Raw genomic sequence first — 15477 nt, 5'->3', positions numbered from 1 at the left:
CCAAGAAGGATATAATAAGAACTTTCATGAAGATCATTGGACAAAATAAACTTGGTTGTTAGTAATAGTTTTGAGATATGATGATGTGATATATGAGTTATGTTGGTGAGTAATTATGCTTTAGTAAGAATATTGGTGTTAAGGTTTGTGATTCCCTATGCAAGCACGAAACTCAATAATTGTGTAATGAAATTATATCCTACTTGTGGTGCATTATTCAGTGTTAGTTATGCTTAATGCTCGGTTATGAGATTATTCGTTTCTTGGTTGGCCGCTTCTCAATCTTTTGCTAGCCTTCATTTTGCACTAAGTATGATCACTACTTGTGCATCCAAAATTCTTTAACCCAGTTTTGCCACCTGAGTCCACTATATCTACCTATATGTGGTATTCTTTTGCCATTCTAAGCAAATTTGCATGTGTCGTCTCTAATTTTCAAAATAAAATTATTTTTTGTGTGTTTGTTTCGCTCGTGGAGCAGTGAGGGGTGGCTAATATTTTCCATGCTAGATGTGTTATTCTCATTATGAGTGTTTATTCACTTGTCATTGCACGAGAGTAAGGCAAAGGTATTAGGGATGCCCAGTCCCGAAATGAAAAAAATGAATTTACTTTATGTTGTCAAATAATAAATTCCTTGGAAAGTGTTGGTGTGGAGGGCACCCGTGGATACGGTTAGCCATGGAAAGTGAAAGTATGGTGGAAAAAGGAATAAACTTTATTTTTTGTTTGGGAATCGCCTATGATATATCTAGCATGGAAAGTGTTGGGAAATCTAAGTCGTTTTCATTGGTGGGATGGATACACCTCCCAAAAAAAATTTATCTCTAAGTTTTTCGCTTTGAGCTCTGGCACCTCTACAAATCCCTACTTCCCTCTGCGAAGGGCCTTTCTTTTACTTTATGCAATTTTTATTTTGAATTTGAGTCTCCATCTTCTCTTATAAAAGCACCAACTAGGAGGCAATATGATCTTACTTGAGTATTGGGTGTAGCTAATATGCGAGTATGTTTCATGAATGGATCAATGATTGAGCATGATGGGCTAGGGATAACTTATTTTAGCATTGATATTTTGAAAGACATGGTTGCTTGTTGATATGCTTGAGTATTTAAATTATCATGTCAAAACTAGACTATTGCTTTGAACAATATAAAAGTCCAAATGTCCATGCTATAAAGAAAAGAATATGATATGACATGTTAGGCAACATTCCACATCAAAAATTCTGTTTTTATCACTGCCCTACTCAAGGACGAGTAGGAGTTAAGCTTGGGGATGCTGATACGTCTCCAACGTATCTATATTTTTTATTGTTCCATGTTGTTATATTATCAATCTTGGATGATCATTTTATAGTCATTTTATATCATTTTTGGTACTAACCTATTGACATAGTGACAAGTGTCAGTTGTTGTTATTTCATGTTTTTACATCGTAGAAAATCAATATCAAACGGAGTCCAAATATTCATCCAGCCGCCGCAGAGTCCAGAACCACCAGATCCAATCTAGACACCATCTTGGATGGGGTTCACCACCTCCATTGGTGCCTCTCCGATGATGCGTGAGTAGTTCTTTGTAGACCTTTGGGTCCGTAGTTAGTAGCTAGATGGCTTCCTCTCTCTATCACTATCTCTCTTGATTCTCAATACAATGGTCTCTTGGAGATCCATATGATGTAACTCTTTTGCGGTGTGTTTGTTGGGATCGATGAACTTTGAGTTTATGATCAGATCTATCTTTTTATATCCATGAAAGTATTTGAGTTTCTTTGATCTCTTTTATGCATGATCTCTTATAGCCTCGTATTTCTTCTCTGATATTTGGGTTTTGTTTGGCCAACTTGATCTATTTATCTTGCAATGGGAAGAGGTGCTTTGTAGTGGGTTCAATCTTATGGTGCTTGATCCGAGTGACAGAAAGGGAACTGACACATATGTATAGTTGCTACTAAGGATAAAACGATGGGGTCTATCTCTACATAGATAGATCTTGTCTACATCATGTCATTGTTCTTATTGCATTACTCTGTTTCTCCATGAACTTAATACACTAGATGCATGCTGGATAGCGGTCGATGTGTGGAGTAATAGTAGTAGATGCAGGCAGAAGTCGGTCTACTAATCTTGGGCGTGATGCCTATGTAATGATCATTGCCTGGATATCATCAGATCTATTAAACCAAAAACCAAAAAATACCTTGCTGTAATTTATTCTTATTTATTTATTTGGGGTTCGATCTATCAATCTACTATAAATTTACCTCACGTCTGTTTGCCTATCTTGAGGCGCCGTACCCCGGAAGGGATTGACAACCCCTTTAACACGTCGGGTTGCGAGGAGTTGTTATTTGTGTGCAGGTGTTGTTTACGTTGTGTTGCTTGGTTCTCCTACTGGTTCGATAACCTTGGTTTCACATTTGAGGGAAATACCTACCGCCTCTATGCTACATCATCCCTTCCTCTTTGGGGAAATACCGACGTAGCTTCAAGTGACATCAATCATCTACTTATTACTTCCCAATGCCTTCCCCTAGGCCCAAATCATGGTGAAGTGTCATGTAGTCGACGTTCACATAACACCACTAGAGGAAAGACACACACATCTCATCAAAATAATGAACGGATACCAAATTCACATGATTACTTATAACAAGACTTCTCCCATGTCCTCGGGAACAAACGTAACTACTCACAAAGCATGTTCATGTTCAAGATCAGAGTGATAATAAATATCATTAAGGATCTGAACATATGATCTTCCACCAAATAAACCAACTCGCATCAACTACAAGGATTAATCAACACTACTAGCAACCCATAGGTACCAATCTGAGGTTTTGCGACAAAGCTTAAATACAAGAGATAAACTAGGGTTTGAGAGGAAATGGTGCTGATGAAGATGTTGATGAAGATTGACCCTCCCTCGATGAGAGGATCATTGGTGATGATGATGGCTTCAATTTCCCCCTCCCGGAGGGAGGTTTCCCGGCAGAATAGCTCCGCCGGAGCCCTAGATTGCTTCTGCCCAAGTTTCGCCTCGAGACGGTGGCGCTTCGTCCCGAAAGCTTCTTTCTGTTTTTTTCCTAGGTCAAAACCTTTCATATAGCAGAAGATGGGCACCAAACGATGGCCAGGGGCCCCACAAACCCTGGGGTGTGCCCTGGGGGGGAGGGCGCGCCCCCTGCTACCTCTTGAGCATGCGTTGGTTTTCCTTTGAAGAGGAAAGGGTGATGCAGCAAAGTAGCATAAGTATTTCCCTCAGTTTTTGAGAACCAAGGTATCAATCCAGTAGGAGATTACACGCAAGTCCCTCGTACCTGCACAAACAAACAAGAACCTCGCAACCAACGTGATAAAGGGGGTGTCAATCCCTTCACGGCCACTTACAAAAGTGAGATATGATAAAGATAATAAGATAAATATTTTTGGTATTTTTATTATATAGATTGGAAAATAAAGATTGCAAAATAAACAATGATAGAAATAGCAAGTGGATAGGAAAATAATATGATGGAAGATAGACCCGGGGGCCATAGGTTTCACTAGTGGCTTCTCTCAAGATAGCAAATTCTATGGTAGGTGAACAAATTACTGTCGAGCAATTGATAGAAAAGCGCATAGTTATGAGAATATCTAGGCATTATCATGTATATAGGCATCACGTCCACGACAAGTAGACCGAAACGATTCTGCATCTACTACTATTACTCCACACATCGACCACTATCTGAAAGTGCAACTATCCCTGGGTAGTTTTGGTAATTCCTAACAACATATAGCTCATTGAGCTAATGCTATTTCAAGATAAATATTTCAGGAAAGCTCAATGATTGGCATGGCATGGATTAGAAAAGTGGACCCCTCAAAATGCCAAGGACAAAAGGATTGGCTCAAGCTCAAAGCACAAGACTCTACATTTTTCATTTTAGTGATCCAAGATCACATTGAGTCCATAGGAAAAGCCAATACTATCAAGAGGGGGTGAGGTGTTGCTTAATGAGTTTCTTGCTCAAAATGCTTAGTGATATGCTCCAAAGCCCTCAACTACTTTCTCGTATCCACATATGTCCCAAACCAAAAGTCAAACTCGGCCCTACCGAAACTTTCTATCCGGCGCCACCGAGTTCTCTTGACATAGCCACTGCCAGAAACCCTAGTCTTTTCGGTCTCACTGATAGGGATCTCGGTCTCACCGAGATGGGATTGTAATCTCTTTGTTTCCCTTCGTAAGGTTTCGGTCAAACCGAGATGAGCGATCGGTCCCACCGAGATTGCAATGCAAACTCTTTGTTTCCCTTTCGTAACGTTTCGGTCCAACCGAGATGAGCGAATCGGTCCCACCGAGTTTGCCTGACCAACTCTCTGGTTAGTCTATTACCAAAATCGGTCTCACCGAGTTTGTGTAATTGGTCTCACCGAGATTAAGTTATGCCTAACCCTAATGACATCGGTCCCACCGAGTTGACATGTCGGTCCCACCAAAAACCCTAACGGTGACATTATGAACCAAATCGGTCTGACCGAGTTTCATGATTCGGTCCCACCGAGTTTGGTAAATTGTGTGTAATGGTTAGATTTTGTGCGGAGGCTATATATACCCCTCCACCCACTCTTCATTCGTGGAGAGAGCCATCAGAACATGCCTACACTTCCAACATACATTTTCTGAGAGATAACCACCTACACTTGTGTTGAGGTCAAGATATTCCATTCCTACCACATAAATCTTGATCTCTAGCATTCCCCAAGTTGCTTTCCACTCGAATCTTCTTTCCACCAAATCCAATCCTATGAGAGAGAGTTGAGTGTTGGGGAGACTATCATTTGAAGCACAAGAGCAAGGAGTTCATCATCAACACACCATTTGTTACCTCTTGGAGAGTGGTGTCTCCTAGATTGGCTAGGTGTCATTTGGGAGCCTTCGTCAAGATTGTGGAGTTGAACCAAGGAGTTTGTAAGGGCAAGGAGATCGCCTACTTTGCAAAGATCTACCCGAGTGAGGCAAGTCCTTCATGGACGACGGCCATGGTGGGATAGACAAGGTTGCTTCTTCGTGGACCCTTCGTGAGTGGAGCCCACCGTGGACTCGCGCAACCGTTACCCTTCATGGGTTGAAGTCTCTATCAATGTGGATGAACGATAGCACCACCTATCGGAACCACGGATAAAAATCTCTGTGTCAACATTGCATTTGCTCCCTCAAACTCCTCCCTTTACCTTCATATGCAATTGTTTTACTTTCCGCTACTATACTCTTAGAATTGCATGTGTAGGTTGATTGATTGACTTGTGCAAAGTTGCTAAAATCTGCCAAGAACTAAAATTGGGAAAAGGCTAGATTTTTATTTGATCAAGTAGTCTAATCACCCCCCTCTAGACATACTTTCGATCCTACACTATCCAGCATGCATCTAGAGTAGTAAGTTCATAAGAACAGAGTAACGCATTAGGCAAGATGACATGATGTAGAGGGATAAACTCAAGAAATATGATATAAACCCCATATTTTTATCCTTGATGGCAACAATACAATACGTGCCTTGCTGCCCCTGCTATCACTGGGAAAGGACACCGCAAGATTGAACCCAAAGGTAAGCACTTATCCCATTGCAAGAAAGATCAATCTAGTAGGCCAAACCAAACTGATAATTCGAAGAGACTTGCAAAGATATTAAATCATGCATAAAAGAATTCAGAGAAGAATCAAATATTGTTCATAGATAATCTTGATCATAAACCCACAATTCATCGGATCTCGACAAACACACCGCAAAAAGAATTACATCGAATAGATCTTCAAGAGAATCGAAGAGAACTTTGTATTGAGATCCAAAGAGAGAGAAGAAGCCATCTAGTTAATAACTATGGACCTGAAGGTCTGTGGTAAACTACTCACACATAATCGGAGAGGCTATGGTGTTGATGTAGAAGCCCTCCGTGATCGATTCCCTCTCCGGCAGAGTGCCGAAAAAGGCCCCAAGATGTGATCTCACAGGTACAGAAGGTTGCGGCGGTGGAAATAGGGTTTCGTGGTGCTCCTGGATGTTTTCAGGGTATATGGGTATATATAGGAGGAAGAAGTAGGTCGGTGGAGCTGCGAGGGGCCCACAAGGGTGGGGGTTGCGCCTACCCCCCTTGGCGCGCCCTCCTACCTCGTGGACTCCTTGCTTCTTTCTTGACGTCCACTCCAAGTCTCCTGGATCACGTTTGTTCCAAAAGTAACTCTCCCGAAGGTTTCATTCCGTTTAATATTCCTTTTCTGCGGAACACTAAAATAGGCAAAAAAAACAACAATTTGCATTGGGCCTTTGGTTAGTAGGTTAGTCCCAAAAATAATATAAAAAGGTATATTAAAGCCCATTAAACATCCAAAACAGATAATATAATAGCATGGAACAATCAAAAATTATAGATACGTTGGAGACGTATCAAGCATCCCCAAGCTTAATTCCTGCTCGTCCTCGAGTAGGTAAATGATAAAAAACAGATTTTTGATGTGGAATGCTACCTAGCATAATTCTTAATGTAATTTTCTTTATTGTGGCATGTATGTTCAGATCCGAAAGATTGAAGATAAAAGTTTAATATTGACATAAAAATAATAATACTTCAAGCATACTAGCAAAGCAATCATGTCTTCTCAAAATAACATGGCCAAAGAAAGTTATCCCTACAAAATCATATAGTCTGGCTATGCTCTATCTTCATCACACAAAGTATTTAATCATGCACAAAGCCGATGACAAGCCAAGCAATTGTTTCATACTTTTGATGTTCTCAAACTTTTTCAATCTTCACGCAATATATGAGAGTGAGCCATGGATATAGCACTATAGGTGGAATAGAATGGTGGTTGTGGAGAAGACAAAAAAGAAGAAGATAGTCTCACATCAACTAGGCGTATCAACGGGCTATGGAGATGCCCATCAATAGATATCAATGTGAGTGAGTAGGGATTGCCATGCAACGGATGCTCTAGAGCTATAAGTGTATGAAAGCTCAACAAAAGAAACTAAGTGGGTGTGCATCCAACTTGCTTGCTCACGAAGACCTAGGGCATTTTGAGGAAGCCCATCATTGGAATATACAAGCCAAGTTCTATAATGTAAAATTCCTACTAGTATATGAAAGTGACAACATAGGAGACTCTCCATCATGAAGATCATGGTGCTACTTTGAAGCACAGGTGTGGTAAAAGGATAGTAACATCGTCCCTTCTCTCTTTTTCTCTCATTTTTTTATTTTTTTTATTTGGGCCTTCTCTTTTTTTATGGCCTCTTTTTTATTTTCTCTTTTTTTTATCCGGAGTCTCATCCCGACTTGTGGGGGGATCATAGTCTCCATCATCCTTTCCTCACTTGGGACAATGCTCTAATAATGATGATCATCACACTTTTATTTACTTACAACTCGATACTAAAACAAAATATGACTCTATGTGAATGCCTCCGGCGGTGTACCGGGATGTGCAATGAATCAAGAGTGACATGTACGAAAGAATTATAAAGGTGGCTTTGCCACAAATACGATATCAACTACATGATCATGCAAAGCAATATGACAATGATGAAACGTGTCATAGCAAACGAAACGGTGGTAAGTTGCATGGCAATATATCTCGGAATGGCTATGGAAATGCCATAATAGGTAGGTATGGTGGCTGTTTTGAGGAAAGTATATGGTGGGTTTATGGTACCGGCGAAAGTTGCACGGTACTAGAGAGGCTAGCAATGGTCGGAGGGTGAGAGTGCGTATAATCCATGGACTCAACATTAGTCATAAAGAACTCACATACTTATTACAAAAATCTAGTAGTTATCGAAATAAAGTACTACGTGCATGCTCCTAGGGGGATAGATTGGTAGGAAAAGACTATCGCTCGTCCCCGACCGCCACCCATAAGGAAGGCAATCAATAAATAAATCATGCTCCGACTTCATCACATAACGGTTCACCATACGTGCATGCTACGGGAATCACAAACTTTAACAGAAGTATTTCTCAAATTCACAACTACTCAACTAGCATGACTCTAATATTACCATCTTCATATCTCAAAACAATCATCAAGTATCAAACTTCTCATAGTATTCAATGCACTTTTTATGATAGTTTTTATTATACCCATCTTGGATGCCTATCATATTAGGACTAATTTTATAGCCAAAGCAAATTACCATGTTGTTCTAGAGGACTCTTAAAATGATATAAGTGAAGCATGAGAGATCAATAATTTCTATAAAAAAAACCACCACCGTGCTCTAAAAAGATATAAGTGAAGCACTAGAGCAAAATTGTCTAGCTCAAAAGATATAAGTGAAGCACAAAGAGTATTCTAATAAATTCCAATTCATGTGTGTCTCTCCCAAAAGGTGTGTACAGAAAGTATGATTGTGGTAGACTAAAAATCAAAGACTCAAATCATACAAGACGCTCCAAACAAAACACATATCATGTGGTGAATAAAAATATAGCATCAAGTGAAATTACCGATGGACGGAGACGAAAGAGGCGATGCCTTCCGGGGCATCCCCAAGCTTAGGCTTTTGGTTGTCCTTGAATTTTACCTTGGGGTGCCTTGGGAATCCTCAAGCTTAGGCTCTTGCCAGTCCTTATTCCATAATCCATCAAATCTTTACCCCAAACTTGAAAACTTCACAACACAAAACTCAACAGAAAATCTCATAAGCTCCGTTAGTATAAGAAAACAAACCACCACTTAAAGGTACTGTAATGAACTCATTATTTATTTATATTGGTTTTAAACCTACTGTATTCCAACTTCTCTATGGTTCATACCCCCCCCCCCCCCTGATACTAGCCATAGATTCATCAAAATAAGCAAACAATACACGAAGAACAGAATAGTCTGTAGTAATCTGTAGGTTTCGAATACTTCTGTAACCCCAAAAATTCTGAAATAAATTGGTGGACATGAGAAATTTGTCTATTAATCATCCGAAAAAAGAATCAACCTAATCGCACTCTCCAGTAAAAACTGGCAGCAAATCTCGTGAGCGCTAAAGTTTCTGTTTTTTACAGCAAGATCGTGAAAACTTCCCCCAAGTCTTCCTAAAGGTTCTACTTGGCATAAACACTAATTAAAAACATAAAAAACATCTAAACAGAAGCTATATGAATTATTTATTACTAAACAGGAACAAAAAACAAGAAACAAAAATAAAATTGGGTTGCCTCCTAACAAGCGCTATCATTTAACGCCCCTAGCTAGGCATAAAAACAAGGATAGATCTAGGTATTGTCGTCTTTGGTATGCAATCCATAAGTGGCTCTCATAATAGATTCATAAGGTAATTTAATTTTATTCCTAGGAAAGTGTTCCATGCCTTTCCTTAACGGAAATTGAAATCTAATATTTCCTTCTTTCATATCAATAATTGCACCAATTGTTCTAAGGAAAGGTCTACCAAGAATAATAGGACATGTAGGATTGCAATCTATATCAAGAACAATGAAATCTATGGGCACATAATTCCTATTTGCAACAATAAGAACAACATTAATCCTTCCCATAGGTTTCTTAATGGTGAAATCCGCAAGATGCAAATTTAAAGAACAATCATCAAATTCACGGAAACCTAACACATCACACAAAGTTTTTGGAATCGTGGAAACACTAGCACCCAAATCACATAAAGCATAGCATTCATGATCTCTAATTTTAATTTTAATAGTAGGTTCCCACTCATCATAAAGTTCTCTAGGGATAGAAACTTCTAATTCAAGCTTATCTTCATAGGATTGCATTAAGGCATCAACGATATGTTTGACAAAAGCTTTATTTTGATCATAAGCATGAGGAGAATTTAGCACTGATTGTAACAAGGAAATACAATCTATCAAAGAGCAATTATCATAATTAAATTCCTTGAAATCCAAAATAGTGGGTTCATTGCTATGTAAAGTTTTGACCTCTTCAATCCCACTTTTACCAATTTTTGCATCAAGATCTAAAAACTCCGAATCATTGGGACGCCTTTTAACTAAAGTTGACTCAACTCCAGTCCCATCATTATAAAAATTCATATTGCAAAACAAAGATTTAATAGGAGACACATCGATCACTTTTAGATCTTCATCCTTATTATCATCTAACTCTTCCGGTTTGGCGGCCATCTTATTAACTAAGGTCGCCTGCTTATCCGAAATTTGGGCTATTAATTTTTCAAGATGAGCAAACTGAGATTTCAAACCATAAAATTCCTTAGACATATCATCACGCTCTTTATTCACATATTCCATAAAACCTTTTTGCTCTTTAAGCTCATTTCTGAAGAAATTATTATGCTCAAATTGCAAGGACATAAAACTGTTTTCAATTTCTTCCAACCTTCTATGGTGAATATCAATACTTTTTGGAAGAGACATCGTGACAACCAATCCAACACACAAGCACACAAGAAGCAAGCAAAAAGAGATGAACGGAAAAGAGGGCAAATAAAACGGCAAGGGTGAAGTGGGGCAGAGGAAAACGAGAGGCAAATGGCAAATAATGTAATGCGAGGGATAAGAGTTTGTGATGGATACTTGATATGTCTTGACTTGTGCGTAGATCTCCCCGGCAATGGCGCCAGAAATCGCACGTTGGCAGGAGATCAAATCTTGACTTGACTTGGTGCAACCTCCCCGGCAACGGTGCCAGAAATCCTTCTTGCTACCTCTTGAGCATGCGTTGGTTTTCCCTTGAAGAGGAAATGGTGATGCAGCAAAGTAGCGTAAGTATTTTCCTCAGTTTTTGAGAACCAAGGTATCAATCCAGTAGGAGATTATACGCAAGTCCCTCGTACCTGCACAAACAAATAAGAACCTCGCAACCAACGCGATAAAGGGGTTGTCAATGCCTTCACGGTCACTTACAAAAGTGCGATCTGATAAAGATAATAAGATAAATATTTTTGGTAATTTTATTATATAGATTGGAAAATAAAGATTGCAAAATAAACAATGATAGAAATAGCAAGTGGATAGGAAAATAATATGATGGAAGATAGACCCGAGGGCCATAGGTTTCACTAGTGGCTTCTTTCAAGATAGCAAATTCTATGGTGGGTGAACAAATTACTGTCAAGCAATTGATAGAAAAGTGCATAATTATGAGAATATCTAGGCATGATCATGTATATAGGAATCACGTCCGCGACAAGTAGACCGAAACGATTCTGCATCTACTACTATTACTCCACACATCGACCGCTATCCAGTATGCATCTAGAGTATTAAGTTCATAAGAACAGAGTAACGCATTAGGCAAGATGACATGATGTAAAGGGATAAACTCAAGCAATATGATATAAACCCCGTCTTTTTATCCTTGATGGAAACAATACAATACGTGCCTTGCTGCCCCTGCTGTCACTGTGAAAGGACACCGCAAGATTGAACCCAAAGCTAAGCACTTCTCCCCATTGCAAGAAAGATCAATCTAGTAGGCCAAACCAAACTGATAATTCGAAGAGACTTGCAAAGATATTAAATCATGCATAAAAGAATTTAGAGAAGAATCAAATATTGTTCATAGATAATCTTGATCATAAACCCACAATTCATCGGATCTCGACAAACACACCGCAAAAAGAATTACATCGAATAGATCTCCAAGAGAATCAAGGACAACTTTGTATTGAGATCCAAAGAGAGAGAAGAAGACATCTAGCTAATAACTATGGACCTGAAGGTCTGTGGTAAACTACTCACACATCATCGGAGAGGCTATGGTGTTGATGTAGAAGCCCTCCGTGATCGATTCCCTCTCCGGCGGAGCGTCGGAAAAGTCCCCAAGATGGGATCTCACGGGTACATAAGGTTGCGGCGGTGGAAATAGGGTTTCGTGGTGCTCCTGGATGTTTTCAGGGTATATGGGTATATATAGGAGGAAGAAGTAGGTCGGTGGAGCTGCGAGGGGCCCACGAGGATGGGGGCGCGCCCTCCTGCCTCGTGGCCTCCTTGGTTGTTTCTTGACGTCCACTCCAAGTCTCCTGGATCACGTTTGTTCGAAAAATAACTCTCCCGAGGGTTTCATTCCGTTTGGATTCCGTTTGATATTCTTTTTTTACGAAACACTGAAATAGGCAAAAAAACAGCAATTTGCACTTTGCCTTTGGTTAGTAGGTTAGTCTTAAAAATAATATAAAAAGTATATTAAAGCCCATTAAACATCTAAAATAGATAATATAATAGCATGGAACAATCAAAAATTATAGATACGTTGGAGACGTATCACCCCTCAGGCTTGTGGCCACCTGTTGGGTCCCCTTCTGTAGTTTTTTCACCCAATATTTTTTATATATTCCAAAATAATTCTCCGTAAAGTTGCAGGACATTTGGAGTTGTGCAAAATAGGTATCTCACATTTGCTCCTTTCCGGTCCAGAATTCCAGTTGTCGGCATTCTCCCTCTTCATTTAAATCTTACAAAATAAGAGAGAAAAGGCATAACTATTGTACCATAATGTGAAATAACAATCCATAATGCAATAAATATCAACATAAAAGTATGATGCAAAATGGATGTATCAGATGTCTGTAAGTAGCGGTTTTCCTTCCAAAATCGGTCTAGCCACCTACAGTTTTAGGGCCTATACAGACAACCAAACAAACAATGTGTCGTAAATAGTGTCTGTAGTCATACGTGGCCATGGGCAGCTCGGATCGGACGGCCCCACCTGACGCGGCTCGAAAAAGCTTGACCCAACTTTGCCCAGGGGTTGGGCCTGAGCCTGGATTTTGAGCCCGATGGCCAGGCCAGCCCAGGCCCGGGCTCGTCGTTTTTGCAGTTTAAGGAAGAGGCCCGACTCGAGACCCGACAGGCTTTTTGCATGATGGGTCGGGCTTGGGCCTGATTTTTAGGACCGATAGCCAGGCTGGGCCGGGTCGGGCTCAAGCCTAGGTTTTCTACTTCGGGCTTTGGTAGGCCCGGCCTGAAGCCCGGCCCGGCCTGACGTATTGCTAGGTATATCTGTAGTACAGACTATATGAAAATTCTAAACCTACGGACAAATTATGGGCTGCAGTTTACGGACAGCCAATCTCGCCCCCTGATTTGAGTGGTGGGGCCAGCCATCATAATTTCCCAATCCTTTAATCCCACATCAGTCAGTAGCTCATCTTCCGTAAAATCTGTGCGTATGTGTAGCAAAGCTTCAGACTATACCTGGAGTCCTGGACATCCGGCACATGCCCTCATACCTGCTCGCCGGCATGCTTACAAACAATATTTTAAACGGTACTGTTATGTGCCGAAAGGGGTGACAAACTAACATTTATTCATGGCAAGTTTACATGGTGGGAGATGGCAAAATCTTCCTTTTTGCAGCAATTTTTTTTCCATTTCAGAAATTGTGATCTTCCCATAGTGTAAATTGCCAGCCAAAACATTTGCAATTGCCACCCTTCCGAGCTAACGTTTCGCGAGATAAAAAGGTTATTTTTTAAATCTCGCGCAATCAGTCAAGATGAGGTCAAAGGAAATGAGTTTTGGTCGCTACCACACCCGATAGGTGGATCGTACGGTCCACTTGAGATGGACGGTTGGGCAACGCAAGGAGCACATACTCGTAAAGTCGTAATTGTAAGGGCATTTCTAACGGGCATCTCAAATTGGACAAATTAAACGTTCGCGGATGCGGCTGCGGACCCTTTTAGGGTTCATGAACAAATGTAAAATGGGTTTGGAGCACTCCAAATGCCCCTCCACATCCTTTCTAGCTCCTTCTTGTCTTTGGACAAAGTGAAATCTTTTTGTGTATTTGGCTCAAAGATGGTCTTGATAAAAGTCGTCCATGGAGGATATATACCATCAATCTAATAGTAGTCCATGTTATAGTCATGACCATTCATGGTATAGTTGCACAGAGGAGCGTGTACTGCGGTCAACCTAGCAAATAATGGAGACTGCTGCAACAAGTTGATGTCATTGTGTGACCCAAATGATGGTAGGCTTTTTAACATGACCTTGATATTGCCCTTCCTTAATATATATATTGGTAGTTCTTCCATTTCATGTGCATGCAATCAAGGGATCCGAGCATACCTGGACACCCTCTTGCTTCTGAGAGTTCCCGAGCTGTTCGATGTCTGCGGTAGTTGGGTCTCTCAAGTACTGCAGTCCAAACACCTTGACCACCGCGGCAACAAACCTGACTATGGCATGTCCCCATGTGCTTTCAGACATCCAGAGAAGTATCCTCAATGTGGTCGTGCACTTCTGATAACCAGAGAAGCCAATGGTTCCAATGGTGTCCTTCTTCACGATGAAGTAGTGATCAAAAGCTCAAACACCATCGTAGAGGCGGTCAAAAACATTTTGCCGCATCTAAAAATGCTAGCAAAAATAGTCTGCGAATAGGGCATTGGGAATAAAGTAGCCGTCCATCAACATCAAATGCCCATGTGACCTATTTTGATTCAACACTCGGTGTCCCTTAATTGATCCCTTGAAATTGAGAACATGATCCTTCGATGCTTCGTGTTTGCAAGGACAGCCCTCATCATCGTTGTTTCATGCTCATATTCATCCTCATCCGACGAGGACAAATCAATGAAGTTGTCGTAGAAGTACTACATGTCTGAATCCATCATGTTCCCTTCAAAGTATAAGGAAACAATTGTCAACAGTTTGGTTATGGCATTATATCAAACACTTTTCTGGAGTGGTGTCCACCATGAATGACATCTGCAGGGGCGGACGATACTTGGGCAAGGAAGACGCTGGGAGCAACGACGGTAGACTCCAAGGTAGGCGTAAGGATGCAATGGGAAGGGTATGGGCAGGGTAGAGCAGTACCATACCCATACCCGTATAGTCAGTGGGTACAAAATTCTACTCATACCCATACCTATGGGTATGAAACTTTACCCATACCCATACCCGACGGGTACCCGTAACCATTGGGCACCTAGCGGCTAGAACAAATAGTACACAGGTTGTTCATAATTTTACGCTCATTGATAGCACATTTGGCAAAAAAAATCAATTATCTCATCTCAATAACAGGTAAATGAGTAAATGCCAAACCAAGCGGAAATCTCATTCCAGACTCTAACCGAGAATCGACATTGGAAAAGGAGGTGGGCCACGGACTCTTGAACTTGCTTGCAGAGGGGGCAAAGGTCGCAATTTGGCCATCCCCGCCGAGCCAGGCGATCCGCCGTCCAGACTTGGTTTTGAAGAATTAACCAGCCAAAGAAATTGCACTTGGGGGGAGCCCACCTCTTCCAGATCATACAAGTGTTGGTGATGAAGGTGAGCCCCGCAAATTGCGCCAAATAAGTCCATTAATTATTATTTTTACATCGAATGAGTCCATGAATTAGACTATACTGCAACCCATAAAACAAAACTCTGCGATACAGTTCAGTGCCTGCGGAATAAACAAGGTGAATCGATGGGCTCATGGTCCAAGGAACGGCACGACGGTCATCATCGCGGCAGGATCTACACCGGTATCTGTTGCA

This window comes from Triticum urartu, chromosome 6 (genome assembly GCF_003073215.2).
Source record: "Triticum urartu cultivar G1812 chromosome 6, Tu2.1, whole genome shotgun sequence".
Taxonomy (NCBI): Eukaryota; Viridiplantae; Streptophyta; class Magnoliopsida; order Poales; family Poaceae; genus Triticum; species Triticum urartu.
This window is presented reverse-complemented; position numbering follows the sequence as displayed.